The sequence below is a fragment of the Octodon degus genome, unplaced genomic scaffold (genome assembly GCF_000260255.1).
Source record: "Octodon degus isolate 3935 unplaced genomic scaffold, OctDeg1.0 scaffold00012, whole genome shotgun sequence".
Taxonomy (NCBI): domain Eukaryota; kingdom Metazoa; phylum Chordata; class Mammalia; order Rodentia; family Octodontidae; genus Octodon; species Octodon degus.
Window position 1 is genome coordinate 4,207,676 of NW_004524588.1, and position 12,556 is coordinate 4,220,231.

The window sequence follows — 12,556 nt, forward strand, 5'->3', positions numbered from 1 at the left end:
CTCTCTCTCTCTCTCTCTCTCTCAAATAAATAAAACAATTAAAAAAATTTAAAAAAAAAAAAAGAAAAAAGGATACAAAGGTTAAAATACCAGACCCGGTTTTCAAGGAGTTAACATTCATTCTATTTTTCATTCATTTATGATTGCCTGCATTCACTGTTCATGCCCTTATTCTTTCATTTATATTTATAGCCAGTAAGTATTTATTGGTATCTATCATACACAGGTAAGAGTCTAGGTGCTAGGAACGTAGAACTGCAGAAGATCTGACCTTCCAGGGTCCACATAGTAAAGTACTAGCTGATAAACCATTTTTTAAAAACGCATGTTAGCCTAAAGTTCAGCCACAAATGCTTTTCCATCCCTCACAGTAAGAGCCAAATCATTGTCCTCTCCCCCTGATTCTGGGCTGGCCTAGGTGACTTTCTTGATCACAGAAAGTGGCAGAAGCAACATCCTGGGACTTCTGAGACTAGAGCACAAGACACTTCGTAGCCCCTTCTCTCAAAGCCTTGCTTCTTCAAACCTCATTCCAAGGAAATCAGTCTCCCAGCAACTCTGAGGTCACCACCGAGGACAGCACCTGCTGGTGCTCGTGACTACAGCCCCAGCTGAGCCATCTTCCAGCTGTTCCAGCTAGCTTACGGGGTAGGCCAATAATGCCATATTGGACACTCTGGACAAGTCCAGCCCCCAGCTGGAAATCAAATGACTTTAGTCAGTGCCCCTCAGTCAAGCCTTGTTCAAATATCTGACCTTCAAAGCAGTGAAGACAGTGATATAATTCTTTCCTGAAGCCATTAAAGGTTAGGGTAGCATGCTGTGCAGGGATAACTGGAACAGAGATGGCTTCACATGGCAGAAATGAGTGCTATGGAAAAAACAGAGTGGTGCGACAGGACAAGAGTGATTGGCAGGAGAGCCAGCTCTGACTGGCTGTCCTAGAGAGCCTGCTGAGAAGGTGCCATCTAAGCTGGCACCTGAATGAGAAGAGCATACACAAAGCCTGCAAGAGAAGCAGAAGGAGCCTAGGAAACAGCAAGTGGCCCAGGAGGCCCAGGAGGCAGGGCCCTGACCCAGGGCCAGGCCAGGTGTGATGAAAGGGCAGTGAACAAGGTGACAGTGAGGTGCTGCAGCCAGGCCCATGTGGTTGTGTGAACAGAGAGCAAGGGGCTATCTTGGGTAGTGATGGGAGTGAAGCTCTGGGTGAAGACTTGCAGGAAGAGCTTTTCCAAGAAGCAAGAAGAGCAAAGAGGCAACAATCCACTCAAAGATACAAGATGGGGAGGGAGCGGGGCATGGTTGCAAACCACAAATATGTTATATATGTTATAGTGACAAAAAGTTTGCAGGCCCAGATCTCAAGGGGAGCTGAATTTTGTGCAGAGATGTCTAGAGTTCACAGACCAAGGCATGGGAAACAGCAAAACCTCTGGGCCAACCTCTTTGAGTTCAGGTTTCTGTCACTTGACAGTTGTGTGACCTTAAGCAATTCACTGAACTTCTCTGTGTCCTATTTCCCACACATGCGTAATGGGCTCCTAATTGTACCTACTTACTAAATTTGAATTCAGCCAGTTAATTCAGCCAAAGTGGTTACACAGTGAGTACCTCAGATAAGTATGCCATGTTACCTGGGGACAGGGGATAACAAGGAAAAGATATGTCACCAGATATAGCTGCTGAGGGGCTAGGGGTACAGATCAGCAGTGCAGCATCTGCCTGGAAAGTGTGAGGTCCTGAGTTCAATTTCCAGGACATTATCATCAATAAAAGGAAAGCCTTCATAAATGTCAAAGAATTCCAAGCATAACCTCTGTCTTTCAAGAGTGTAGGAGACAGTGCCTGTGCATAGGTAACATACAAGACCTCAGGGTGTAGACCATTGCCATAAAAATTCCATGGAAGAAAGGCCACCACAGCCTGGGAGCCCAAGAAGGTCTCTGGAAGGAGGGCAGACTGAGGCTACCAGGGAGAATGGCTGAACATGGAGGTAAAGAAAGGTTAGTCACATCTATCCATACCAGTGAGCCCCTGTTTTAAGACTCTTCCTCTGTGTTTCAGGATGGGAGTGTGGAAACTATTTGTGGAGTCTTTGGGGTCACAGTGACAGGAAAAAGAGCAAGCTCTAAAAGTGAAACCAAAAATTTCACAAACATTTATAACCTCTGCTGTCCAAGCTGTTTTCTGACCACCAGACAAAGCTATCTGCTTAATGAAGTGGTTAATTAGCTCTAGATGTGCTGAATGACACACACAAATGAAAGCGGTTCTACTAAAAAGAAGTGCCCTCCTGGGCAATTGGCTGGTCTGAAAAATGACTCTCCTGCTTCAGTCTGAGTCCAATCAGCGTGCGTAGGTGAGGACACACCAGTGCAGCGACCTTGTGGAGAAGGCCATATTGGCCAGTCTGCATGCAGGAGTCCGCCTGCATGAGGTGGGGCAGCTGGGGCCTTTTGTCTTCAAAGCCTGACAATCCTACACATAAATATTCATCCCATTCTTCCCGATTTTATATTTGAATCACAGAGAGGATCCGTGCTCAAATGCCACTTGGAGAAAAAGGCACCGTGGAGAAAAAGCATTCTGATACAAGAGTAGCCTTCTTCTGGACTATTCATGATGGGAAAGACTTCCACAGATCTCCTCTTTACCTGCCCTGCACCCTCCTGTCCTCACTGTCAATATTGTCACTGGTCTCCTTCTTCAATATTTTTAAGGTATTGGCTTTCGTTACCATTATCATGACTAGGGATGCACAAGTCAATGAATTTCAATCTTGTATAGACTCTTGTCATCACCGGAAGAGCCGGGTCACAGAAATATTCCACCAAAGCTCTCTCCCCTCACTTTAAACTTCTCGTAGTCACTGATATAGATAATTCCCTTACTTTTCTGTCTTTTCTAGGAGGTCTTATAAATGGAGTTATACAATATACACACTTTGGAGATTGGATTATTTTACTTTTATTATAATTTTACTTTTAGAGTTATCCATGCTCTAGACCATTCCTTTTTGTTACTGACTAGTATTTCATTCTGTTAGTTTACTTACAGCTTTTGGTAACTAAGTTCAAAGCAACTATAAGCATTCATCCACAGGTCTTTTTGTGAGTGTAAAGTTTTGTTTCACTAAGATAAATGCCCAAAATTAAGAATTGTACCTTTACCCCCAAAGTCCTTTTAATCTTTACTCTTTTCTAAAAAATATTCTATTTATTTATTTGATACAGTCTCACTTACCAGCTCCAACTCTTAGTGATCCTCCTGTTTCAGCTTCCCGAGAACTGGGATTACAGGCAACAGGCATGCACCACCACGCCCAGTTTTGGTGCTCAGCATGTAGTGCCTGGGATTCTGGGGCTAGCCATGCATGTGGTACCAAGAATCAAACCTTGATCCTTGTGCCTGCCAGGCAGGCACTTAGACCACTGAGCTATCTCCCTGGCCCCATTCTTCACTCTTTTTGAACTTCCCAAATTTCTCAGAGACTAGAAAGAAAATATAGCCATGATCACTCTCTTCATTACCTTGGGGTATTGCACCAAGCCATGTGGTCTACTGTTAAATCTTTCCATAAAATCACCCTGCAACCCAAATAGGATTGAGAGTATCTATGCATGTAGCCGCAGGCTCTGAGCAGGATCTGGAGATGGAAGTGGTGCCTGGAGGCTGCAGTCTCCCTCCTCCTTTACCATGATCCTCTGTGGGGCCCACAGGAAGAAGAAGAAAGCCAGATGAGAACAGGGTGGATTTTTCTGAAGGAATGACCTCCTCTATTCTCCAACACACAAATGTGCTTCCACTGAAATCACAATTTAATGATTAAAAAATTATATATGTATAAAAGATCCAAGTCAAAAACTGAGCTCTAGGGCTCTAGAGCTGGGGATATAGTTCAGTAATAAAGCACTCATCTAGCATGAGAAGGGCCATGAGTTTTAATCCAGAATACTGGATTACAAACAAACAACCAAACAGCAAAGACCCTGAGGTCTGTTACTTATTAACTGTGACTAATGAATAAATCACTTAACTTTGAAACTGAATATAAACAATATCCCACGATGAGAACTAGTATGCAGAAGGCTCTTACAGTCCTCCATTTCAAAACATGTGTTCCAGAGTAGCCACTCAGGACTGCACCCATGGACCAATCTGGTGGTGGGCATAGTGACAAATAGAAGGGCACATTCTTTACCTTCATGGAAGTTACAGTATGGAGTGGTGAGAGAAATTAAAAAAACCTATTCTTATATTCCATTAGAAATTATTCATTGGCAAGAATCCTGTGCCAATTCATTCAGAAGAAATGACTGAATCACAATAACATGATGGAGTATAGTTAGAAGATTTAGGTATATAATAAAAGTGTGGAAAATTAACTCAGTTCTTGTCCTGGGTCCCTGAGGAACCTAGTGACATTTTGCTATTGCTAGAAAGTAAGCAGGTGAGCATATAATAATCGTTCAACCTTTTCATTGCTTCTGCTGCTTTGACTCCGTATCGGTGCTACAAATGTCCACAGTGGTAGACAGAGTTCTGTCTTCATGGGAAACATCATGCATTTGGATGTGAGAAGGCCTATGAGTCTGCCCGTCTCCTGCATTGGATGTGCCATTGTTCTGGAAGGTGTCTTCATGGTTCTGGATGTTGGAATGCCGGGGGAGGGGCCCAGTGCCTCTCTGAGCCCCGTGTGGAAGGGGAACTCATGCCTCAGGCTCCAGAGGAGAGGAAATGTTATGGGTTGGAAGTCAGTTCTCCTCCTAGCACCATACCTCTGCTGTGATCGACTCAAGAGCTTATAGGAAATAACCCACTCTTCAAAATTCTAGAATTTAATTTTCAATTTTTCCTTACCGTGATGACCTTAAAAGAGTAAAGAAGCCATTTTTTTTTTTGAAGTTTTCAAAATTTGAACAGCTGAACCTTAACAAATGTTTCCTGAGATAACTCAGATATCAGCGAATGGCGTCCTACTGTATGCTAGCCAGCTGAGATCCGGTCCTTGAGCTAGCAGAGCCTGGCAAATGGTTTGATCCCCATATCAATGTCGTTAACATTACCATGTCACAGCCTGTGCCCTGAAGCTTTAGCGCTGGGCAAAGTCTTGTGCCTGGTCATAAAGCATCACCAACCACACACACTTAATGGGCATGAACCATGGATAAATCTCTGGGCCCTAAAATGAAGAGCCAACTGATACAATTCCTACACTACAGTTTAGTTGAAGGAGTGACAATAAGCATACTATAATGCCGCTGACAGCTAACATTTCTCACAGCACATACAGTATCCATATAATTTATGTATAGCAACTCATGAATCTTCTGATCAACCCCTGAGGTACATATTATTATCTCCATTTGATGGACAAGAACAAAGATGTAATTTGAATAAGGTCATACAGAGCGAGGGCTCAAACCCAATATCCTCACAAATAACTGGAAGGCACAGCACCATGAGCTCAACCCCCACAGAATGGGAGCTCAGAGCACACACAAGAGAAGAATCCAAAGACTGAGGGAACATGCCAGATTCCTTTGGGAGTGGAAGGAAGTGAGGACTGTGAAGGGTTAGAAGGAGTAGAAACTGTGGGATAGGTAAGGTCGGGATGGGGAGGTCACTCAGAAGACACAGGCGGGGACTGACCCCTACAGACTAGCCACAATTTATACAAGCAAGGAGCTTTGGGGAGGACATTCAGAACAGCTGAGGGACGTAAGCCAAGATGTAAAAGTGCTTGAGCACAAACAAGACACAGCGGTGCACATCTGTAATCTCAGCACTCTGGAAGGCTGTGGCAGGAGGATCACAAATTCAAGCCCTACCTGGACAATGTAGTGAGATACTGTCTCAAATTTAAAAAGGGGTGGGACTGTAGCTCGGTGTGAAGACGCTGGCTGAGTTCAATCATCAGTAACACACACACACGCATGCACACACACACGCACACACACACACAGTGTAAGAGCACAGTGTCTGCTCTGGAGTTGGAAGGAGTGTCACCTATGTGAACATGGAAAACTAAGTTGGAGCCCAAGGGGGAGCCACACCATGCAGCACATGAGTGGTTAGGCTCAGCAAGGATGCGAGGTGAGTCTCACCATGGGCAGAGGTCCTTATTCCTCAGCTGAAGTGGCATGGCTTGTGAAACAGAGAAGGTGGAGAAGGGTTGTTTCCTGGAAAAGTGCCAAGAGCCTTGACTGTTTTCAGTAGGAAACACAAAGGGGAGGATGAATGAAAAAAGGCATCCAAGTGGAAGCCTTGTATTGAGAATGAAGGGGCAGGCGCGGAGCCAGAGGCACCCTCCTACCCTCCAGCTGGTACCCTCCCACCCCTCAGTAGCCCTGCTGGTCTCCTGTGGGTGCAAGAACATGCCAGGCACACTCCTGCCTGAGCACGCTCTTCCCTCTGCTCACAAAGCTTCACATATCCACATACAGGCCTCTCTCACTGACTTCTGACTAGACCCTGTGGTTGGCCTTGTGGTGCCTTCCCTGACCACCCAATTTAAAGCCACCCCACTATCTTTTTCTCTGTTTTATTTTTATTCATAACATTTATTACCTCTTAATATTGTATGCAAGTACCATTTTTTTTTTTGCTCTTTCTACTTGGAACAAAATATAAGGTACACTGTTTTTTGTGTTTTGATAGTTGCTGTATTTCTAGTGCCCAGAATAGTAGCTGTGCCTTAAGAAGCTCTCCATATGAATGAATGAACAGACCTGTTAAGGAACAAATTGAACAGCACAAGCGTGGTTATACCAAGACCTCACTGCAGGTACACTGCCTACTGCCAAAGCATCATCATGTGACACACAGAGAATAAACACTCTTTGGGTTCAGTGCTAGTCTGACATTGCTGGTAAATGAGGAGTTAATTTGTCATTGTGCCAGTCAAGGACATCTTCCCTGGCACCTTCTCCATTTTTCTTTCAAAATACAAATGGGATCTGGGATCTCATAAGAGCTTGTCAGATTTAGGACTTCACAATGCATATGAATATTTCCTTGGCACCAAAAATGTGACAGAACTGGAGATGATGACGAGAATACAGAGATGGAGTGGAATAGAGGCATCAGGAGAGTGGCACTGGAGTTCTGTCCTTAAATCATCCTGTGTGTGGCAGGTGGCCTTGGTTTGCTCCTTTAACCAACTTGTAGGCGAGACTGTTATAGAGAGGTGTTACTGGCTGCTCCACTCCACCACCTGGGTTGATTTCGGAGCATACAGGAGATTGTTTCCGACACTCTTTAAAAGCTGTGGGTTGGGTGCAAGAAAGGAGAAATGGCCTTTGAAAATTCCAAGTGAAGGATAAGAGTGGATTCACCACAGAAACTTGGATGCTGAAGCTCCATCAGAAACTTTGGAAGCTCACATGCTTTGGGAATGAATACTGAAAGGCAATTGCAGGATTTCCACCTATAAGATGTGTCAGTGAACTTCAGTGAATAGTCAGTAAATCATTTGCAAATTTTTAATAACTGTTCTTTGTAACCTGAGGTGCTTAACAAAGCACAAATGTCTTCAGCTTCTTGAGGTGGAGCTGGCACTGCCAAAGGAATGAATATTGGGGTAAGGGCATGTTCAACATAGTCCTTGCTTGTGTCATGCTGGAGAGCAAGAGAAGGTAGGAAGAGTGGCAGCTCAGGGCACAGGCGACCTCTCCATCCAGCAATCGATCAGATCAGTCGGATCCGAATCAAGAAGTGGAAATGTCAGCATGGGGACACACTGTTACTTTGGGACCCATTTACAGCACAGCAGAACTTCTTGCTCTGCTCAAAAAGTCAGCCCAGGAGAGGGGCACTTTGTTTGCTGGTGCCAGGATTAGGCAGAAGCCTGCTGACCCCACTGCACATGCTGCGTCCTGTCTGGGGCTCGCCATGGACCATCAGGAAAGGGCTCTGTCAATCCTTCAGAAAATAAGCTTGTTTAACCATGACACATTATTTCACTGAACTTATTCTGCCATGGATTTTTTTTTAACGAATACCTACGATTTTTCCCAATATACTTGTGGACTGTAAAATAGCTTGGGAAATGACTACTAAGCCACCTCCACAGTGTACAAAGGAGAAAGGACAGGCCCAGGCAGCTGATGACCTCTCCATGACAAAACAGCCTTGTCTATCTTGTCCCCTCCTATGTGTCTTCCCTGCCAGAGTCAATGACCACATAAGGCAGATGTTTCCGTAGTTCAGTCCTTGAGGTGAAGGGGAGTGTGATATTGCGATATGCCTCAGTGACCCAGAACAGACCTCCAGTTATACTGCATTATCAGGCGACGGCTACAAAAGTAAAATATGACTAACCATGTTGATAGACAGATGGGATAGAGGGAAGCTTAACCAAGAAAAAGAAGGACTCTTTTACTTTCAACCCTTTTGTTGAAAATCACTCTAAACTATGTTAATTTGCATTCCACTTTAGGGTTATCATTCATTCAAATATATTCAGTGAGCACCTGCTATGTGTCATGATTCAGGGATATGGAGGCTATATTGAAATTTAGAAACAAAAAACTACAGATGGCTTAGGAGACTGTTTTTAATATGTTAAACCTATTCCAGAAGAAATCCAATCCCTCTATCAACATGCTTATTGATATTTTACTTTTATAGAAGTCACCTTATAAAACATTATAACTAGAGGTCTATTGTTACTTTTCTTTTGTCTTTTTGAGACAGGGTTTTGCTATGTAGTTCAAGGCTGGCCTTAAACTCACTTGGTAATCTCAAACTCACCATGATCCTCCTGGCTTAATCTCTTGAATATTGAGATTACCACCAAGTCGGGCTAATTGTTGAATAATTGACTTATATGAGCTTTTCTATTGTCGTTCAGCTGTTGTTATCTCTAAAAGTGGAAAGTGTTCTTTAGGGCCAGCTACCTTTTGTTACATAAGCAGTATACTGGAAAATAGAAAGTGCTCAGCAAACTCTTGATTGTCGGAGAAGGTGGAGCTCTCCATCTAGAGCAAGATGAAATCTAAACATAGCTGTTATGGTTTGTGTCTAGGTGTCCCCGCAAAGCCTCATGCAGTCCTGGGGTGGCTTCTGGAGTTTGTGATTGATTATTGCAGGTGTGAGTACTATACCCTATCTCTGGGGTGAGTAATTTGCATTTGCAATGTAAGGGAGGGAGAGAGGCCAGCTAGCTGCCTGAGCAGCTGGCCCTCCCTTTGCTCTCTGCTCTTCACTGCCACCCTGAATAGTTGCTCTCTGCCATGTGCTACTCTGCCTTGGAGCCAGCTGACTATGGACTGAAACTTCCAGTAACTGAGAGCTGAATAAACTTCTCCTTCCTTCATTTTGGATGTCAGGCATTTGTCCCAGCAACGAGAGAAGAGTAACTGAGACAAGAGCCCTCACACATGCTGGGACCTGCCGTCCTATTCTCAAATATGAGACGAGGGGTGGCCAGAAGGCTGGAAGAAGCCAAATAGCTTGCTAAAAAGTTCTGAAAGAACTTTGTAACTTAAAATCTGACAAGCCATAGTCATAGTACAGTTGGAGACCCCACTTACCCGATTTTCTTCTAAACATCTGCCCAATTTAGATAGCTTGAAAGGAGAGAAACTATAGTTGAGGAAACTCTACCTGGAACTATTAATATCAGTTATTTCTCATCAACATTACTCTTTCTTTTTTCCCTCCCAGCCGTAAGTTATGAAAGTATTATTTTCTCATATTTAAATGGCTAATAAAGAACAAAAAGTATTGGTGCTTACTACAACCATTATATGAGTTATATAACTGCTTTCTTTTTTATTGACAAAATAATCCATTCATTTATTTTCAATAACTATTTGAGCACTGATATGGGACAGATTGCTTTACAGTGACTGCAAATACATCAGTGAACACAAAGGACAAAAATTCTTGTTCTCATTGAGGATTTAGTCTAGTATGGAGAGACAAACACTGTAAGTATGTTTCACATTATATCACACTACATACTATGTGATTTATATTAATGTACAAGAGGGTAGAAAAACATAAATTTACCTAGAGACTCTTCCAAATTTTAGATCAGTGTTTATCTAGTGTCTTGAGGTACTGATTCCCAGAATACCACCATTGAGGGGCCCTTCTCTTTGAATCTAACCCTACTATCCAGGTCCGGTTTAAAATTTCAGAACAATTTCAAGTTGTTCAGAGAAATATATTACATATTCCCAGTTAAAACCCAAGTTGTTATTTTCCATCTCAGACTTAGAAAAGAGACCCCTCTCTTTTAGAGTAAGCAAATGGGCTGAAGGGGTAGGCCTAGTAGCAGGGTGGGGGTCTTTGAATTGCAACATGTACATGAGAAGTGAGATGAGTGCATTTGACATATTTATTCTAAAAGTCCTAATGAAAAGGAAATATACTCACTGATGGGGATACATTCTCACCTACCTAGTAGGAAATTACTTAGAAGTTTTCTTACTGAGCTCCTAAATTCTATGAAGACCCCATGCTACTGGATCTTGTTAACAGTCCTAATTCATGTAAATATTTGTTGGATAAGTTGCTACAATTCAGTAGATATTACACTAAGTGCAATGAATATATAAAATTTTAATTAAAAGGCAAAGAAAACAAAAACAGGTAGGTGACACAGCAGCGCATATTTTAGCCAAAGGCCTGGGGAGAGGAGCAGGATTTCACACAGGTTGAATCCAGGTTGAATGAGGAGTTTACAAAGGGCCTACAAGAGTCTGTGGAGAGGCTCTAGGATGAGAAGCAAGGTTGTCAGTCAGTCTGTCTTCTTCCAGGTTTCTGTGACTTACCCACTGCAGGAAGGCAGCTGCTAAGGACTCCTAAACCAGACTGGCGGGTGGGACACTGAGCTCAGAACTGACCAAACAATCAGGGATAGCTGATCTTGTAGACCGGTTCTGATTTTCGTATCCCCTCATGAGGAGTAAGTGACAAGACTGAAAAGCATAAAAATGAACTGCTGCCTCTTATTTAAGGAGAACATCATTATGTCATAGTTCAGGCATGGAGGATCAGGCACATTGATAGGTGGTGCATAATAAGTGGGAGTTGCCAGTGGAAACTTTAAGAAGCTTGTGTGATGAGAGGAGAGTGTATGAGCCTGAGGATAGGAGCTTCAGCGTCCAAAATCCTGGGGAGCCAGGCTCTCGCAAACCACACAGAGCTGACATCTGAGGAATTTTCTACACAGCAAGGGGTAATGAGGAAGAGCCTGCAGTGTCTCCATTAGTGGACAAATTATCATAGACAGAGAAGCAGGTCTTTTGTACAAGGCAAGCATGTCTTCCATTGGTAAATAAACTTGTCAAAGTGCTTTGGTTCTTTGAAAGAAAATCTTACAAATAGTTTGATTCCACACATAGATAAAAATCATGTGATGTTTGTTTTTCTGTGCCTGGCTTACTTCATTTCATCATAATGTCCTGATTTGATCATTTAACAAAAGAGAAGTGAATCTAAACATCCCATTGTGCCCCATAAATATACAATTAGTATGTGTCAATCAAAAATAAAAGCAAAAGATCTTAATTGACACACAAAAGAATTTAGGGAGGTGATAAATTCTGACTTCATCAATAATTTGCAGTGAAGCTAAAGCTCTTGTTTTCAGTCTGAAAGACAAATTGAGATAGAAGAAATTGAATGAACCTTTTTCTCAAGTCTTTAAGGAACGACAGTTCTTTAATAATATAGACCGTGTCAATGAGGAAGGCTTTAAGGAAGACCTCGGGCTGGACTCTGTCCAATCCCACAATCTACAGTTTTCTTAGACTAGGACCCAACAGCCAAATGGAATCATGTTGGAAGCTCACTTTTTGAAAAAATTGTTTTCCATCCCAGTGATAGGCAGCAGACAGACTCAGAAGTGCTTCCTGAACCCTTCCTTTGCAGCTGTGAGGGTGCTGCAAAGAGAGCTTCCTTTCAACACATTCACAAGGCTGGCTACAAAGAACTCACAGGCAACTCTTACCAAGAGCGAAGGCCCTTCACCTAGGCATCTTTGCATCGAGAACTGTTTTCAGTGAGTGTGGACCCTGTGAAGTGTCTCCTATAGCCTTCATTCCACGGTCCTACCATCCCTGACACATCAACAGAGCACTCCCATCAGATAATCTAATTGGACCGCATGAGGAGGATAGAAAGCAGAATGGAGTAGTGGGCTCTAGGGTAGAATCATCTGGCTTTCAGCTTCCAAGACACATGCAAATCATCAGCTAGAACCGGCATGAGATGTGTGAGATGGCTTTAGGAGGAAACCCTAGGTAACATGTAGGATGCAAGTACTAATGCTTACCGAGGTCTTACAATGCACACAGCACATCTCTAAGCACTTCAGAACTAATAAGCCTTTAGCATGAAAGATACAGGTAGAGAAAACCTCTCCCCCCACTTTATAAATTAGGAAACTGAGGTACCAGAGGGGTTTAGCAACCTTGCCAAATCACATGGTTTCTTGTTTTAGCTTTTCCCCCTGAACACTACAGGTAGTATCTGTCTATAAGATCTGGGAAAGGAAGTAAGTGAGACAAGGAACGTAAATCGTCTCCTTGGGGCAATGGTC

General features: G+C 43.0%; 1 protein-coding gene across 1 annotated transcript in view; it reads right to left on the minus strand.

The window, feature by feature from the left end:
- Grin2b (glutamate ionotropic receptor NMDA type subunit 2B) overlaps window positions 1-12,556 on the minus strand; it is a 438,155-nt gene that overhangs the window by 16,067 nt on the left and 409,532 nt on the right. The window lies entirely within an intron of this gene.